We start from the raw sequence: 17,033 nt of genomic DNA on the forward strand, positions 1-17,033 counted from the left end.
TTTGAGGTAGCCTGAAGTGGCCGTTCCAGGAACTGCAAGTTCAGGCACTTCAGCAATGGCTTCAGTTTTCGGATCTCAGTGTTGCTGCACATACATATCAGTGTTTGGACAGACATGAATGTAAACTGAAAATTCATTGGTTGGCAGAGTTGTACAACCACAAGGTATCTGCTCTAGCTTAGTTCTTCAATGTTCTTTTACAGGAGAGCTCCTAAATATGTTGCGTCCCTGTGAGCCAGGCGATGAAGGGAGTAACAAAAGCTGTAAAGAAAAAAACAGGTTAAAGAGACAGGAAACTGCAGAACAGCAAGGGCCATGTATTTACCATTAAAGCAAAAAATAAAGTCAAATTCAAGCGAGCTTCTGAGCCACAGTGAAAATAATCCAAAGTCTACACACACCTGGCTTTAGGCAGGACATAAAGACACCACACAGCCCACTGGCAATGATGATCAGGGTGGCTTTACTTACTTGTTGAATGGCCACAGGTGCACCTGGCCACTCCTGCTTGACGTAACCTGAACACAGGAGAAAAAATCATACAACCTACCTACACACAAATACACAGCACCAGTAGCAGGATCGTAACAAAAGGACAGGTGATACTATGAATCCTCCCTTATATGTCATGTCGTAGTTTATGCACCTCATTCAGTGTAAGAGCTGCTAAAGTTTGCAAGCAAGAGGTGGAACTTGATTTGTAATGAAGCGTAAATGTCTGAACCTATGCCGATGATTGTGTTGTGTTTAACTATAGGCCACAGCACTTTACAAAGGAGCTGACACTTGAATCTCAACAGTGTATAGATAACTTGCATGTAACTCCTGTAGGAATGGGGAAAAAACAGCTGTTCAGCCACTGAGACCCTTCTACAGGTTCACTTTTGTTCAAGCAGAGAAGCACGTTCCAGCTGTTACTGTCTAGAAAAGCACAGAAAATGTACTTTTTAAACACAGTTCAATACAAGGAGACTACATTTAAATGAATTGCAAGTTTATATAGGTGCTTTGCATAGTAGCTCAGTTATTTATTTTGAGTCAAAGTGAAGGCATATTCATTTAAAGTGTCATTTAGGGTTTTAACATGAAGAAATACACTCCTTATGGATGAACAGTGCAAAAAGATGAACATTTCTCAGAGGAGATGATGCTTTATTTTAGTCTTAGTATGAATGAGAGGAGAAAAGCAACTCACAGGCAACAATTAATTCAATTAAAATCCTTCACTCAGCATTTATCTGGTTGCTATTCATGTCATTGGGTTTTTATCAGTCATTTTCGTCTGGTTGAGTGTCTACATTAGTTCTTCCAGCCACCAGAGGTCCTCAGTGTCTTTGTTTAGAACCACCTCAGACATTTACCTCATCACTCCTTCAGTGTATGAATCTGCTGATTCTCACCACTAATTTACCAGATTATCTGTGTACTTAGCACTAGTTCCATTGTTCTCTGGTATCCTCAGCTGCTTTTTTCCTCTCTCAAGTCTGAATTCTCTGCAGTAAGTAAAGCTTGCTTTTTGTTTCCTCTTTGGTTCCTCCCTCTGAACTGCAACAGATTCTCTTTTAGTTGCATTGCATTCAGCTCTCCTGGACACTGAGATAGAAATAAATGAGTCGTTTTTAACAAATTTCCACCTTTAATCTATGAAGCAACAGGAAAACCAAACTAAAAATAGAAGTTACCTGTTACGCAGGTTTTTAATTACAGTGAAGTGAAGACAGAAGCTGAGATGGAAAAGAAGACTAATGACTAAGAATGCAAAGAAGCTCATTAAATAGATTTTGCTGCAGCTGAGGCACAGACAAACAAATAAATAAAATAACAGTGAATGTGTAACTATGAATTTTGTGCTCCACTCTAAACCTACCATTTCTTGTCTGATTGATCAAAGTCTGTTTTAAATGTGTTTTGGACTTTAGTAGGCAAACAAGTAAAGGCAAGTCAGGAGTTAAAAGCGAAAGTGAAAATGTTCATCTCTGTTCATGACAAGACAAATGGGTGTAACCATTAATCTAGATTTAATAGTTTTGAATTCAGGGTTACGCCCTTTAAAGGAGTCGTTAAGTGTTGGACACTGTAGTCAGTGAAGCAGGAAAACACACTGGACCGAAGAATTCTTAGCATCCATCACAGATTACAAAGACCGTTTACTTGACTGATAGCTTGAAGACCAAATGGAATTTAGACCTCCTCAGGTGGTTTCCACAGTTGACAGATAAACACTGTTATATGGAAGCAAATCAGACTCATCAGATTCTGAATTTTAAAAGCTGCTGAATTTCTTACTTTGAATTTTTTGGCATCAAAATTATGTATGTGAATTTTTTATGCCTGAATTTAGCTCATCAAAATTCTAAAAACCAGTTAAAAATTCAATGTCTTCAAAATTTGCCATCAAAAAAATTTAATCTCTTCAAAATTCGCCATCAAAAAAATTTGATGTGTTCAAAATTCACCATCAAAAAATTCAATGTTCATAATTCGCCATCAAAAAATTCAATGTTAAAAAATTCGCTGTCAAAAAATTCGCTGTACTCAGGCGTAAACAATCGATCCTGGCCAAAATCGAGCCAACGCCCAGCAAATCACGTGGCGCTCCTCCGGTCATGTGACGCAGACGGTTCACCTCACAAGACCGGGGTCAACCACAGCTACCAGCATGAACGACGGCGCTTCAGTGAGTGTATTAATCCTTTTTGTCCTGTATGTGGTTTGTTTTTGTGAGAGTCAGTAAGCTGTAATGCATGCCGTTAGCTGCGCTAGCACAGCGTTAGCCGCGCTAATACAGCGCTAGCACAGCGTTAGCCGCGCTAGTACAACGGTAGCCGCGCTAATACAGCGCTAGCACAGCGTTAGCCCCGCTAAAGCAGCGCTAGCCGCGCTAATACAGCGCTAGCCGTGCTAATACAGCGCTAGCACAGCGCTAGCCGCGCTAATACAGCGCTAGCACAGCGCTAGCCGCGCTAATACAGCGTTAGCCGCGCTAATACAGCGCTAGCACAGCGTTAGCCACGCTAGTACAACGGCAGCCGCGCTAATACATCGCTAGCACAGCGCTATCACAGCGTTAGCCGCGCTAGCCGCGCTAATACAGTGTTAGCCGCGCTAGCACAGTAATAAGGTCACACAGACAGCACGTTCTGCAGCTGGGTAGTTGAGTAACAATTTTATAAACGCACAAAAGGGGGGGAAGTGTGATTTATGCGCCCGAAAATGCAGTTAAGTCACAGACCAGTAGGGTTGCCACCTTTCAGAAATGAAAATAAAGGACGCCCACCACGGCTCCTTGGGGCCACAGTTCAGTAAAATCGGAAAGATATTCACAGATTCAGAATTCCACCATCAATAACTCATTATAAACGATGCCTCTTTTCCATTGTTGTAAGGTAGACAATGTGCTACAAGCCTAGTTTTATCAACAGTAGCTGTCTTTCAAGCTACAGAAATAACGAATGAAGGCTGCAGTGATTCTGGTGACACTACTAATCAGAGAGAAGCTATTGAATATTTGTGTCTCTCTTTGCTGTTGCAGCAGTTTTGCAATTTGCACACAGTCCCTGTTCACTCCACAGACATCAATGTTATTCGTGCAGCTTGAAAGACAGCTACTGTTGATAAAACTGGGCTTGAAGCACATTGTCTACCTTACAACGGTGGGAAAGAGGCATCGTTTATGTTTTGACCAGTGTTGCCAACTCCTCAGTAAGGAAAGTAGCTATTGGCTGTCCTAAAAGTCACGAGAAGTCGCTAAATGATGTCATCGCCTAATTTGCATAATTTCCCGTTTGCATGTAATTGTAATCAACATTGTGGGAGAGACAAAAAGTGAGTTTAAAATACCCAAAATATGTTTCTGAACTAGAGGCTAAATGCAGTGATTTATTTTAGTGTGACAGTGAAGAAACATTTTCATTTCCATCCCGCTCTGTAAGCAGGACGGGATCTGCAGAGACTTTGATTCATCTGCCGTCTGGACATGGAGTGATGTGGGTCTCCTCTAATTAGACAGTGGGATGCTGCAGGTCACTAGACTGACCGCCTGTGCTTTGGGAAGGGGAGGAGCTCACAGCGCCACCTGCTGCTTGTTGAGGACAGTAACTGCAGAACGATCCCAGCTTTCATGTCAGACAGGGGCGGATCCAGATTAATTTTAGTGGGGGGTGGGGGGCACAGGGGGGTACAACAGATATTTTGGGGGGGTTGTAAGTTTTAAAGCTGCTACCGACCTCTTGCTTTTACAAATTTTTTTTCATGTTTTTTTTTTGGCTCTTTAACCCAGTAGGAAAGCTGTATATGACCTTTTCATTTTGGACTGTTAACATTCAAATTATGATGAACTTGTTTCCTTGTTTATGTGAATTACAACATCATTAGCTGCAACATCTGCCTGTTCTGTAAAACTGGTAGCTCAACGACAGCATCCTGAGGGCAATTAAGTGACAAATATTGTGCAAGAACAGCACTATTACAACCCTGTCAATTTGCACTTCTTAAAATGTTTACTGCCAATTACCACACATAAAACAAGAAATAATATTCTGTACTAATACTTCTGTACTACCCAATACACAGTGAATAAATATTATCTGAAAGTCGGGTTATTGTTGTTTATCAGCACAATACAAAAAGATTCATGTTAGACATATTCCAGTTAAGACTAGAATATCATGATTTATGTAAATTTACCTCAATAATATGAATGTTCAGGTTAAGATTGTACAGTGATATTTATTATGTAAGTTTAACTGATTAAAGTTTATGACTGCACTGCAATATTATTTATTATTTAGATTTACATCATTATTATAATATTTAGGGTCAGACTCTACAGTATTAAGATTAAGAAATCAAATATTCTATAAAATGTAAATACACTGAACTCATTTGGATATATTTAAGTGAGACTCTACAATATTCTTTGACACAAATCTATCTAAATCAAAATTTTAATCATTTTTACTCCAAACATTTACTGGACTGATTTAAACATTAAAATCACTCCTTTCTAATCCTCTGCTGTACGTTCAAACCTGAGGCCTTAAATAGAAACACACAAGTATCTGATTGAAGGAACTTCTGCAGAGTCCTGGTTCCAGAACATGATGATAGAATTATAGACAAACTTTAACAAAAGCTGCCTGAGAGTTTACAGGTTTTTATGTTGGATTTCTTCAGTAATTTAATAAGAGTTATCAGCAAAAATCAAGTGTTCATTTGATGAACTTCATTTCCTAAAACATCCAGAATTGGAGCTCATATCTTTGGCAGCTGTAAAGTTTCTGCTTCTTCAAAGTTCACAACACAATGAATGAATTCCTAAAACACTCTCAATGCTGGAGAACGTTTGTGATGCTGAAGCAGTGACCAGTTTTTCTGTTTCTTCTCTGGAGATGCACAATGAGGGACGTCTGCAGCGACTGAGAAAGAGTCTCACCACATCCTGACATGAGGAAAAAGACTTTATTGAAGACTACAATGAGAAAAACTATCCAGACAGCAGACGGCTGCATTCAAGGTGAGCTCTGAACATTTGATCTGGAACAGGAATTCAATAACGGCAGCATGAGCTTCATTTCAGTCTGTAGCTGCTGAATTCATGGATGAATCATCTGGCACTAGAGAGCAAGACCATCAAACATCCATGTCAGCTGATGGAGGCCCAAGAGTCTCACCAAACAAACAACCTACAGAGTGAAGACCTCCAATCTGATTGGACGGCCTCCTATTCAGCCACATGTGAACAAATGCCTCTAAGCTGATTTGTTTTCTAAAATAAATCTAGTTTGTGTCCTAATCAATGCTTGTGTGTTTGCTTCTTTACACCACTGTTAACAGTTTAGGCTGTTAGATTGTTCCAGATAAGACAAGTACAAGATTCTTCAGAGTCGTTCTACCACGAGCCTGACAGGAAGAACTCCAACAGCTACTGAATGTTCCTGTGGTCCCCTCAAGGCTACAGGAGGAGTCCTACGAGGACGAGCCGGTCCACCTGATGGTGGCCAGTCGCTGTGGTTCAAAGCCAACACCGACTACGTGGACTTCTACTGGACCACACGGAGGCCTTCAAACCGGACCAACAAGTTCAGCGACTCCCCGACTCGTGGGTCTGAGGACGCCGCCGAGCCTCGGCCCAGCCGGCCTCCTGTCTGTGGGTGTTTGAGTGCTGAGAGGTTTGTGGATGCATGTGAACGTTCCGTGTTGAAACAGCAGCTTTGGACTCAGTAACGCCGGGAAAAACCAAGAGCTCCTTTATTTGTGACTTCCACTAAAAAACTGATGAAAATAAGTTTGCCAGGGTTCTGACTGATAACAGATTATTAAATAATGAAAGTAATCGTTTAAATATTCCTTTAAACAATCCTTTTAGGTCTACATTTCCTTTACACTGATTTCTTGGTATATGTACAAGTATTTTGGGTGGAATATACCATTAAGCCCAATGTTCAAGGGTTCTTCTGGGAATATACCATTAAACCAACCTTTTAGGTAAATGTTCCAAGATGTTGGGTAGAATATACCATCAGATAAACCTTTTAGGTCTACATTGGAAGATTTTAGAGTAGAATATTACTCCAAACCATCCTTTAGGTCTACATTTAAGGTGGAATACTCCTTTACACCAAGATTTTTTGGTCTACATTGAAGGATTTTGGGTGGAATATTCCTTTGAAAGAACTTTTTAAGTTTATGTTCAAGGATGTTGGGTGGAATATACCACCTGTTTTTGTTTTGCTCCTCGGCGACCCTAGACACCCGGGTCGTAATGTTTTTTGAGCAACACACCATACTATGACGTTTTTACAATGATGGTTCTACTATGGAACCAGTTTGACATGTTCAGGCGTTCTTTGTGTGAAAACAGAGATTTCAGGTATCAGAAGGTGGTTTTCAACTTTCTTTGTTAACTTTCTGCCTCAACTTTAAACTAAATTTCCTTCACTAACCCAACCCTCTGGACTCCCAGTAAGCTGTGTTCCTATTGGCTGTCCAGGTGGCTGCTTGGTGTTATCAGGAACACCTGAGCAGCTCACTATCTTCCTGCTTTATGTGGCTGCAGACAAACATTTCCTCTGCTTTCACCACTGAACTGGGTTTGGCTCCTTTGCTTTAGTTTGTTCTTTAGGCGTTGGCTTGCAGCTTCCAGCAGTAAAATCGTCTTTAATGTGTTTCTTGGTGTGTTTTAGGGCTTTGTACTGGATAGTTGTCTTGGTAAATGTGGTTCTTTAGCCACAGTTAGCACATGGTGCTAATGTGTGCAGTGATTAGTGGATTCAGTGCAGCTGAGTTGTGTCTTTATCTTGGCTGTAGTGAGTCTTTAGAGGTTTTTGGTCAGACACATTCTGTATTCTTGTTTGAGAACCAGCGTTGGTTGTCCAGAAGGTAAGAGTTCCTGTCCTGATTCTCTGTTCTCAGAGGTTCTCTGGTAGGCTGCAGGAGACTTTAGCGTTTGGGTTGTGCTAGTTTGGTTTTTGTATGGTTTCATTTGGACGACTATCTTGAGGCTCCTCCATGTGGTTTAGTGAGGTTTTCTGGAACAGTTCTACAAAGCAACCTGCAGCAGAAGAGACTTTGAGAGTTTTTAGGAAGTTCTGGAGACCAGACTTTAGAGCAGCAGAAACATTTGTCAGCAGTTTGAGCAAGAGAAGGTGAGCTTCAGAGTAGAAATGAGATGGAAACCTTCTTGACCCGTGTGGTGAGGTCCTGTACCAAGAGTTTGAGCAGGTTGTGAAGAGTCTGTAGTTCTTTGGTCTGAAAGCACAAGAAGAGTCGACTCATTAAAGGAGAAAACAGGAGATATTGTTGGTTCTTCTGTCACTCTACAGTTAGGGGTTAGGGGGTTAGACTGAATATAAAGTTTATGTTTTAAATGATTTGCCATGTGAGCCCAAGGAGACTTCAATAAACTCCCTCCATCCCCTGGACACAACACATTTTATTACGATGTTAAATCTTTTTTTTTTTTTTTTTTTTTTTTTTTTTTTTTTTTTTTAAATGTTTTTTGTTTTAATCATAGTTTTAGCATAGTTTTTTCTCTTTGCTTGTTTAGTTTTGTCATCTGTGTGAAAGGTGCTAAACAAATAAAGCTGAATTGATAAACTGCATAATTGACTAACTCATGATTGTGACAACAGAAGTATTTTCATTGTGATTTAAGGGTTTGTTTCATTTCTAAGGTTGAGGTTAAAATCTTGACAGAAAAAAAAGATTAAAGAAATAAACTACATTTTAAAAAAGTATTAAATCAAAGGAAAAAAGCATTTAATACAACAAAACTTTTAAAAAGAAAATTAAACATTAAATAGAATTAAATTATATTAAACAAAATATTTAATTAAATAATTAAACAGAAGATACAAAACATGTAATTATGAAATTAAACAAAATTTATTAAACAAAAATATGAAACATTAAAGATTAAATATTTTAGATAATTAAACATTTAAAAAATAAAATTAAACAAGAATATTAAACATTTTTTAAAAATACAAAACATTAAATTAGATTATTAAACCTTTAAAAATACAAAACACTGAATTAAAAATTAAATGTTTAATTGGAATATTAAATCTTAAAGACAATAAAACTTTAAATAGGAATTAAACAGAAAATACAATGAAGCATTTAAAAAGAAAATTAAACATTGAAAGGTGGTAAAACATTTAAAAAGAAAAACCTCAAAGATTTAATCGAAAAATTAAACACAGGGAAAGAAAAGGAAATTTTTCAAACAAGCCGATAAAACATTTGAAAAAGCAAACATTAAAAAGACAAAACATTTGGAAATCAAATCAGACATTAGAAAAGAATAAAAGGTGAGAAAAGAGCAAAACTAAACATTTAAGAAAAATCAAACTAAAGACAAAACATTTGAAAAGACACCAGTTAAACTTTAGAAGATCAAATTAAACAGAAGAAGCAATAAAATGATCAAAAGAGCAAAAACAGGTAAAAGTCTTGAAGTGTTTTCTAGGCTGAAATGAAAACATCAAGTTGTTTTTTCAACTGTTTCCTCTTTCTATGTTCTTGGTTTGATTGTGGAAAGATTTACTAAGAACTCATTTCAGAAAACTGCTTTCCAGATAAAGTCTACTAGTAGTTGAAGGCATTGATCAAACTAATGTTACCTTCTGATCTCCACAAACTTTACTGTTCACTGAAGAGAATCAAAGTTTGTTGAGTATTTCTAAAAAACCCACAGGTGAAGGTCTGAGAAGAACTCAGATGGATGATCTAAATGTGAAATCAAGACTCATGGTCACAAGTTTTAAGGCTTCTGTTAACCAGAAAGTTCAAACTAACAGAGAAGTACTGAGAAACTTTTAAAACTTCAGTCCTCAGACTGTCTGAAGGTTCAAACTAACAGAGAAGTACTCAGGAACTTTAGAGATTTCAGTCCTTGGACTGTCTGAAGGTTCAAACTAACAAAGAACTACTCAGGAACTTAGAGGATTTCAGTCCTTGGACTGTCTGAAGGTTCAAACTAACAGAGATCTACTGTGGGACTTAGAAAATTTCAGCCCTCAGACTGTGTGAAAGCTCAGGTCCTGAGGACTCGGGAGGTGTGGAGGCTTTGGAAAGTCTTGGAACTGAGGGTTCAACCCTCCAGCACAAAGGCTGAAGTCCAACCTCCTGAGAAAAACGGTCGAGTCGAGACTCAAGTTAAAAAAAAACTCGAAAACGACAAAAAATAGATGATAAATGCGCAAAAAAAAGAAAAATTAGTATCTGAGCAAATAGCTCAGGGGGATAAGAAGAGGACTACCAAGCGGAAGGTCGCAGGTTCAAGTCTCACCACTGGCACTTTTCTTTCTTTGTCTTTGTCAGGATTTTCAAAAAATTTAAGAAGTGTCTGGTCTTGAACCAGCGACCTGCAGCTCCATAGGCAAATCCTTAACTCACTGAGCTACAGATCAGATGAAAAGAAATAAATTCGTCGTCCCTTTGGCATCGTAGTTCCTGAAGTGACCACATGGGCGGAGGCAAGGCGGAGTCTGGGTGGAGTCAGGGCGGAGAGTAGGCGGGGAGGTGGGTGGCGGCCTCCCCCCTCTACTCCCCCACCTCCCCCCACCGCCCACCACACCTTCCCCCGCCCGACGAGTTCTTCGAGTCTCCAGGAGTTCTTCGAGTCTCCATGAGTTTTCCCGAGTTTCTGGAGTTTCCACCAGGTCGGAGGCAGAACAAGTTGTCATGAAGAGGTGTTGAAGTCGGCCAGGATGGACTGACTTTTTACAGCGACTAGAAGGAAGACGACGAGAAGAGCAGGTCTTTAACCACCATCCATAAAATCCATGGAGTCGCTCCAGAGAAATGAAGGGAGGTCAACTTTTATCAACCTCCATCCAGATGTTCAACTTCATATCTTTACTTTGACATTTTTAGCACCACAAACCTTTAGTATCACACTTTATTATCATTTATTAGGACTTTAATGGAATCCACCAGCAGATTTACTTTTTGTTGACAAACTTTATTCTTGTCGTCGTGGGACTGCAGTATTTAAAACTCTTCCTTCTATTTGACCTCATGTTTATTAGTTTTAGTGGAGAAAGTTATTTTAATTGTTGATTAATCTCTTAAAAACCAAATAATAAATTGGGTTAGTCAAGAGCTTTAAATTTCTTACTTTGTCATATTTTCAGTATGACAAAAAAAATACAAAAAATAAAGTGTCTTGAGACAATTTGACCTGTAATTGGCGTTATATAAATAAAATTGAATTAAAATTGTATGTATCTTGTAATGTTGGAGTAATTCAGCCATACATGTTGGAAAACACATTTTCTTTGTCCATTAATCTGATGATTGTTTTCTCCAGTAATTCATTTCTTGTTTTGGTTTATAAAATGTCAAACCCAAATATATTCAGTTTACTGTCATAAAAAACAAAAAGATTTACATTCATGATGCAGGAATCAGGCAGTTTTTCACTTTTTATCTTAGTTTAGTCAGAAAGATAGTTGATAATGTGTGAATTGTTGCAGCTTGTGAGCCGTAAAAGGTTTTAATCTTTGGGGCCGAGTGTCAGAAAACATTCAGAAACCAACATCAACAAAGATTTGAACATCATTAAAGGGAAATCCAACTTTTGCATGACAATGTCTAATGACAGGACATTTATTTCCAACGTAAATGTGTGATATTCATCCTCTGGAGCTTTCTCTTCACATCATCTTCCACCTGGACTGATTTGGTTGGGAGCATGTGCAACAAACATTTGAAAAACTGCACTTTAACATCAATAAATGACACTGAAGTTTAATCTCTACATAAATGAGACTGAGTCTGGATGTGCTGCTCTGCCATTAACTCTTAAGTTTAGGGAAAGTTCAAACAAAAGAGGACACAGTTCAGATAAGACTTGAGAATGAGCTTATTTTGAACAAACATCTCAGACTTTCTGAGCTTCAGCACCTCTAGCAAGATATTTTAACAACAAGCAACTCAAGAGATCCAGAAGTTGGAGAGTTAGCTTTAGCTGAGCCAAAGAACATGTGGGACGCTAACCTAGCAAACATTTCAGACTTTTCTCTGTGAATTCTGAGAAATAATTTCCTATTTAATGACAGAGCTACACATCTTAACTCAGTCTCATTAAAACAGACTCTAATTCAGTGTCATCCATCCATATTAAAGTGCAGTTACCCAAAATGTTTGCTGCATGAGCTCCAACAAAACCTGTCCAGGTAGAAGGCCACTTTGACAAACAGGAAGTGGAAGATTCCAAGCAGATTTATAGAAGGGGGAACCGGACTGTACTAAGTGTGGTCGAGTATAGAGGGGTGTTTTGTGGGTTTTTAAGGCTGATAATGATTATTAGTGAGACATTTGGAGTAGATATTCATTTGCAGTAAATGAAAGTATTTAAAATCTTGGAGTTAAACTTAGAAGAACACAAACTCTAACAGAAAACTTTGTTGATACGTTTTTGTTTTGTTTACAGATGTTAAGTTAAAGGAGTTTTATTCGTGACGTATAACCAATCAAATCACTCCAGAAGACAGAGCGACCACAGGTAGATAAAGGTTCAGAGCAAAAGTAGCACCATTTTTAAATGTATTTATTACCATAAATCAGTAAAAAAAAATAAAATACTGATAATCAGTAAATCAGTCAGCCCACAATTACTACAATTCTACAATGTATGTCTCTTTCCTTTGACTTGTTATTTGTACAATATACGATGTATATGATGGCGTTTTTTCATACCAAAGGCTATACTATGATGTTTTCTAAGAGACATACGATGCTACTCTGCTTGTTCTGGCTCTGGGCCGCTGCACTCCTCCTCTGTTGTTTTCTGGATTGTACTCAGCTGCATGCCTTCGTCCACCAGGCCTCCGTTGACTCGTCCCGCCTGCCGTCTCTGGAGCTGAAGCTGGATTGGAACAGACCAAAGTACAGTCCAATCACGATGCCAGCTGCCTCTCAAAAGGCTCCTTCATCTGGCAGGTGGCAGCACTTCTTCTGAGGGGAAGCTGAGCTGGTCCGGCAGAACTTTGGAGATGTGTTCCAGTGGTTGGTGGATGTATGGGGAGATAGAGAGGGACCTTTGAATTGTTCAGAAAGGAAAACAGGGAACCCATTGGTAGTTTTAGTTTAGGGTGCTACTGCAGTGTGTTTTTGGGTTTTAAGAGGTGAACAGGAAGAGGTTTTTTTTCATATTGATTATCTTTTATTTTGTTCCTGGTTGGAATGCCCATCAATGTCAACATGAAGTTCACTTTTAGTTCTGTTTGTTTATTTTTATTTTACTAACAACCATTTGCTTTTATCCCCCTCACATGTTGTGTTGTTGTAAACTTAGTCTTTCAAATAAATACTTGTCAAACCCTCTGGAAACCAGCGTTTGTACTGTTTTTGTGTTGCTCCTCACCTACTTCAGACAGCCGGGACACAACGTTTTGTGGACTAAAGGCTTTTCTATGACGTTTTTAGAGCGACATGCTATACTATGATGTTTTTAGACCAAAGGCTATACTATGACATTTTTTGGACGACATGCTATACTATGATGTTTTCTGAACGACATGCTATACTATGATGTTTTCTGAACGACATGCTATACTATGACGTTTGTTGGACCAAAGACTATACTCTGACGTTTTTGGAGCGACAGGCGATGATAGGCTTTTTTAATTGACATATTACTATGATGTTTTTTGTTTGTGTTTTTTTGTTTTTTAGCAACATATAATAATTTGAACAGTTTTAAAAATTACTATTATTTTACTTGTGCAATGAAATATTATTCTTTTTAGGCAAAGGCCATGTTTGATTACATATAGGCTATTAAATAAATGTTTATTAAAAACTAAAAAGCATTAAAAAAAATAATAACCAACTTAGGCATTTACTGAGTCACTAAAATAGTGTAGAGTCTACGGCCACATCAGCATTATTATAAGCATCCTCTGGTAAATTCACAGCCATATACTGTAGGAAATCTAGCTGATCTCATCATGATGTCCACTTACCATATGGACTTCAGGAGATGATTAGATGATGATAAACTGTGACCTGCTGGTTGGGTTCTCTCTGTTCTCATATTTCCTCCATGTTTGTCTCCTGATGCTGCCTTACTTCAGCCAGTCCATGAGCAACAGAAAACACAGTTTGCCTTGTATCCATTGCCAGGAGTTCCACTCTTCCCACTCCAGTCTGTACATTTGCAAACGTTTTTGCTTCTTTAGACGTGGTGGAGTTTCAGGTGTAGACATCTTTAAACATGCGGGTGCAGCAGCGTCTGTAACCAGGCAACCACAGACAGGACGGGACACACAGAGACGTCTGAAGTCTGTCCACTGGACCTGGCATCGGGTCCTCGCTACAAAGGTCCTACGAAGATGAAATTGGCTGCCCTTAATATTTCTTGTGTTTTATTTTATTCATTATGCAGTTTTGATGAGTGTGTGACAGACGTGTACGGGGCATTTATGAAAATACGGAACAACTTGCATTCCGTATTGATTCAATACGGGACGCAACAATTAATTGTCAAATAAAGGACGTTTCCGTATTTTAAGGGACGGGTGGCAACCCTACAGAGCAGTATAAAGAAACTGGTCACCTAGCAACCTGAATTAGTCTAGGTAACACTTTGTTTATTATGTGTGTTTTCTGCTCAAGTTAATGTCCTGGTTTGATTCATTTTCAATTACTCCTGATCTTGAAAGGTTTTAAACTGTGCAGTCAAAGTAGTTACAACTGTGAGCGAATAGCTTGAAATGAACTGCCCTAGACTGCTCTGTTCATAGCCCACCATTCTTTCACAGCTATATCAAGAGTTATTGTGCAATGATAGATAAATGCAGCCCATTTTTCAACTGTTTCCTGTTTAGTATGTGTAACCTCCTCTTAATTTGTTCTAAAAGAAATGTCTAATGAGGCAGTCGAGTCTTTCAGTCAGGTTAAGTCATTTATCCCGTTGGTGGTTTGTATTATATAGCTTTGTTTTTCTCTGTTCTAGGAACTATTGTTAAATCATCTTTATGTGAGACTTTGTTCTCGTTTGGAGCATATTCTCGGACGCATGCCTCTGGATCTGGACTTCTTAGAGTTCACTTGCACACAAGAACTTGTGTTTTTAAATGATTTATCCAACCAAGTAGAAGTTTGCCCAGCTATTTTAAATGCACTGACACAGCTACACCATCTCATCAGCTCAGAAAAAGAAAACAGGAATCAGTACATTGCAACTGTGCACTCAGAGAGAGGAGCAGCTGGGTGAGAAAGAATGGTCACATCCCCAGAGCACCTTTGTAACTTACTGGAACTTAATATGTCTGTCCCATGTATAGATAATGGTATCTGTGAAATATTAGCTGAGTATGTCAAATACTTTTAGATTTTTTAAGTGGACCGTAGACCTAGTTTCAGTATTTTTTTTTCTCACATTGAAATTTGAGGCTATATATAATATATATATAATATCTCAAGAATAATTCAAGATAAAAGCCTGAAATTTTCATTTATTTGTCTTGCTAACATAAGCATATCAGATTGCTATTAAATACAGCGGTGGAAAAAAGTTTTTGGACACTGCATATTGCATTAAGAATCCCTCTGAGGTCTTCAAATGCAATTTCTATTAGTTCAGTCACAGCCATAATACGAAACAAATCCTAAAAAAGTCAATAAAAACTTGAAATTCATTGGTTCCTTAAAAATAAGAAATTTTGAGTATTGGGTCATTTTGGTAGAATTTAGTTTTGTTGTTCATGTAAACAATAAACAAAAAAAAGCATCATTTGTGTCTGTCTAATGTAGTCACACCTTTTGAAACACAAAAGACTTTCCAACAAATATTTCACGATAATATTTGAGATTGTGGAAAATTTTCAAGGTGCCTGAAAACTTTTTTCCACCACTGTATCTGTCAAAGCATGAAAACTTGCCATTGGAAAAATGCCACTATCTCCAGAACGATATATGTGGTCATGGTTCCATTATGCCAATGTCATGGTAATGACTGGATGCAGGGCTAATTTACAAAGAAATTACACAAAACAACATGTCAGGTTTCGAAGACTGGACTTTTCATAGACCACTTCATTTTTTTCATATTTCAACTCACCCATAATCTGAGATTATTGATCTACTTGTTCAGTATTATAGATTCTTCATCATTGTTCTGAGATAGTGTAATTCAAACAACCTCAAATTTCAATGTGCAAAAAAATGCCTGTTGAAGTAGGTTGACAGTGACAGCCAATTTAAAAATATTTTTTGCTCTGACAGTATTTGGCATACAATATATATATATATATATATATGTGTGTGTGTATATATATATATATATATATATATATATATATATATATATATATATATATATATATATATATATATATATATATATATAAAGGCCAGGATGTCAGGATATCAGTCTTAAATGATGTGTGGTCCTTGTTATGTCCTGGGAATGTAAGGTCTCACAGCAGGTGGAGGCTGTCAGGTATCTGCCATTCACTACTTCAGCGAAGAGAGTTCTTGGTAGAGTCTCCCATCCAGTCCAGAATTTCACCAGAATGGTCAGTTCAGACGGTGTTGCTATGGAGTGGATTAAAATTGATTAAATAAATGGCTACAACAAATTATCAAAAATAATCTAGGGTACGCATATTAAACAGGAAACAGTTGAAAAAATGGGCCGCATTTATCACTATCATTGCACAATAACTTGATATAGCATGCTGTGGTTGGCTATGAACAGAGCAGTCTAGGGCAGTTCATTTCAAGCTATTTGCTCACAGTTGTAACTACTTTGACTGCACAGTTTAAAACCTTTCAAGATCAGGAGTAATTTAAAATGAATCAAACCAGGACATTAACTTGAGCAGAAAACACACATAATAAACAAAGTGTTACCTAGACTAATTCAGTTTGCTAGGTGACCAGTTTCTTTACACTGCTCTGTGACTTAACTGCATTTTTGGGCGCATAAATCACACTTCCACCCATTTGTGCGTTTATAAAACTGTTACTCAACTACCCAGCTGCAGAACGTGCTGTCTGTATGACCTTATTACTGTGCTAGCGCGGATAGCGCTGTATTAGCGCGGCTAGCGCTGTTTTAGCGCGGCTAGCGTGGCTAGCGCTGTATTAGCGTGGCTAGCGCGGATAGCGCAGTATTAGCGTGGCTAGCGCTGTATTCGCGCGGCTAGCGTGGCTAGCGCTGTATTAGCGCGGCTAACGCTGTATTAGCGTCGCTAGCGCTGTATTAGCGCTGCTAACGGCATGCATTACAGCTTACTGACTCTCACAAAAACAAACCACATACAGGACAAAAAGGATTAATACACTCACTGAAGCGCCGTCGTTCATGCTGGTAGCCGTGGTTGACCCCGGTATTGTGAGGTGAACCGTCTGCGTCACATGACCGAAGGAGCGCCACGTGATTTGCTGGGCGTTGGTTCGATTTTAGCTAGGATCGATTGTTTACTCCTGAGTCCCCCGGATGTGAACAGCGAATTTTTTGATGGCGAATTTTGAACATTGAATTTTTTGATGGTGAATTTTGAACACATCGAATT

The 17,033-nt window shown here is 38.4% G+C and overlaps 2 long non-coding RNA genes across 3 annotated transcripts; one reads left to right on the top strand and one right to left on the bottom strand.

Annotated features, from left to right (window-relative positions):
• Positions 1-1,960: 1,960 nt before the first annotated feature.
• On the top strand, positions 1,961-5,798 carry LOC129350626 (uncharacterized). 2 transcript variants are annotated; one of them, XR_008604095.1, is made up of 3 exons: positions 2,548-2,677; positions 5,391-5,515; positions 5,579-5,798. It is a non-coding gene; the product is annotated as an uncharacterized LOC129350626 (long non-coding RNA). The 2 variants fall into 2 exon arrangements; XR_008604094.1 differs by having other exon boundaries at positions 1,961-2,677; positions 5,391-5,798.
• A 7,432-nt stretch (positions 5,799-13,230) lies between these two features.
• LOC129350627 (uncharacterized) lies at positions 13,231-16,881 on the bottom strand. The gene is made up of 3 exons (XR_008604096.1): positions 16,807-16,881; positions 15,937-16,050; positions 13,231-13,836 (listed from the first exon to the last, which is right to left on the bottom strand). It is a non-coding gene; the product is annotated as an uncharacterized LOC129350627 (long non-coding RNA).
• Positions 16,882-17,033: the final 152 nt, after the last annotated feature.

The sequence above is a fragment of the Amphiprion ocellaris genome, chromosome 15 (genome assembly GCF_022539595.1).
Source record: "Amphiprion ocellaris isolate individual 3 ecotype Okinawa chromosome 15, ASM2253959v1, whole genome shotgun sequence".
Classification (NCBI taxonomy): domain Eukaryota; kingdom Metazoa; phylum Chordata; class Actinopteri; family Pomacentridae; genus Amphiprion; species Amphiprion ocellaris.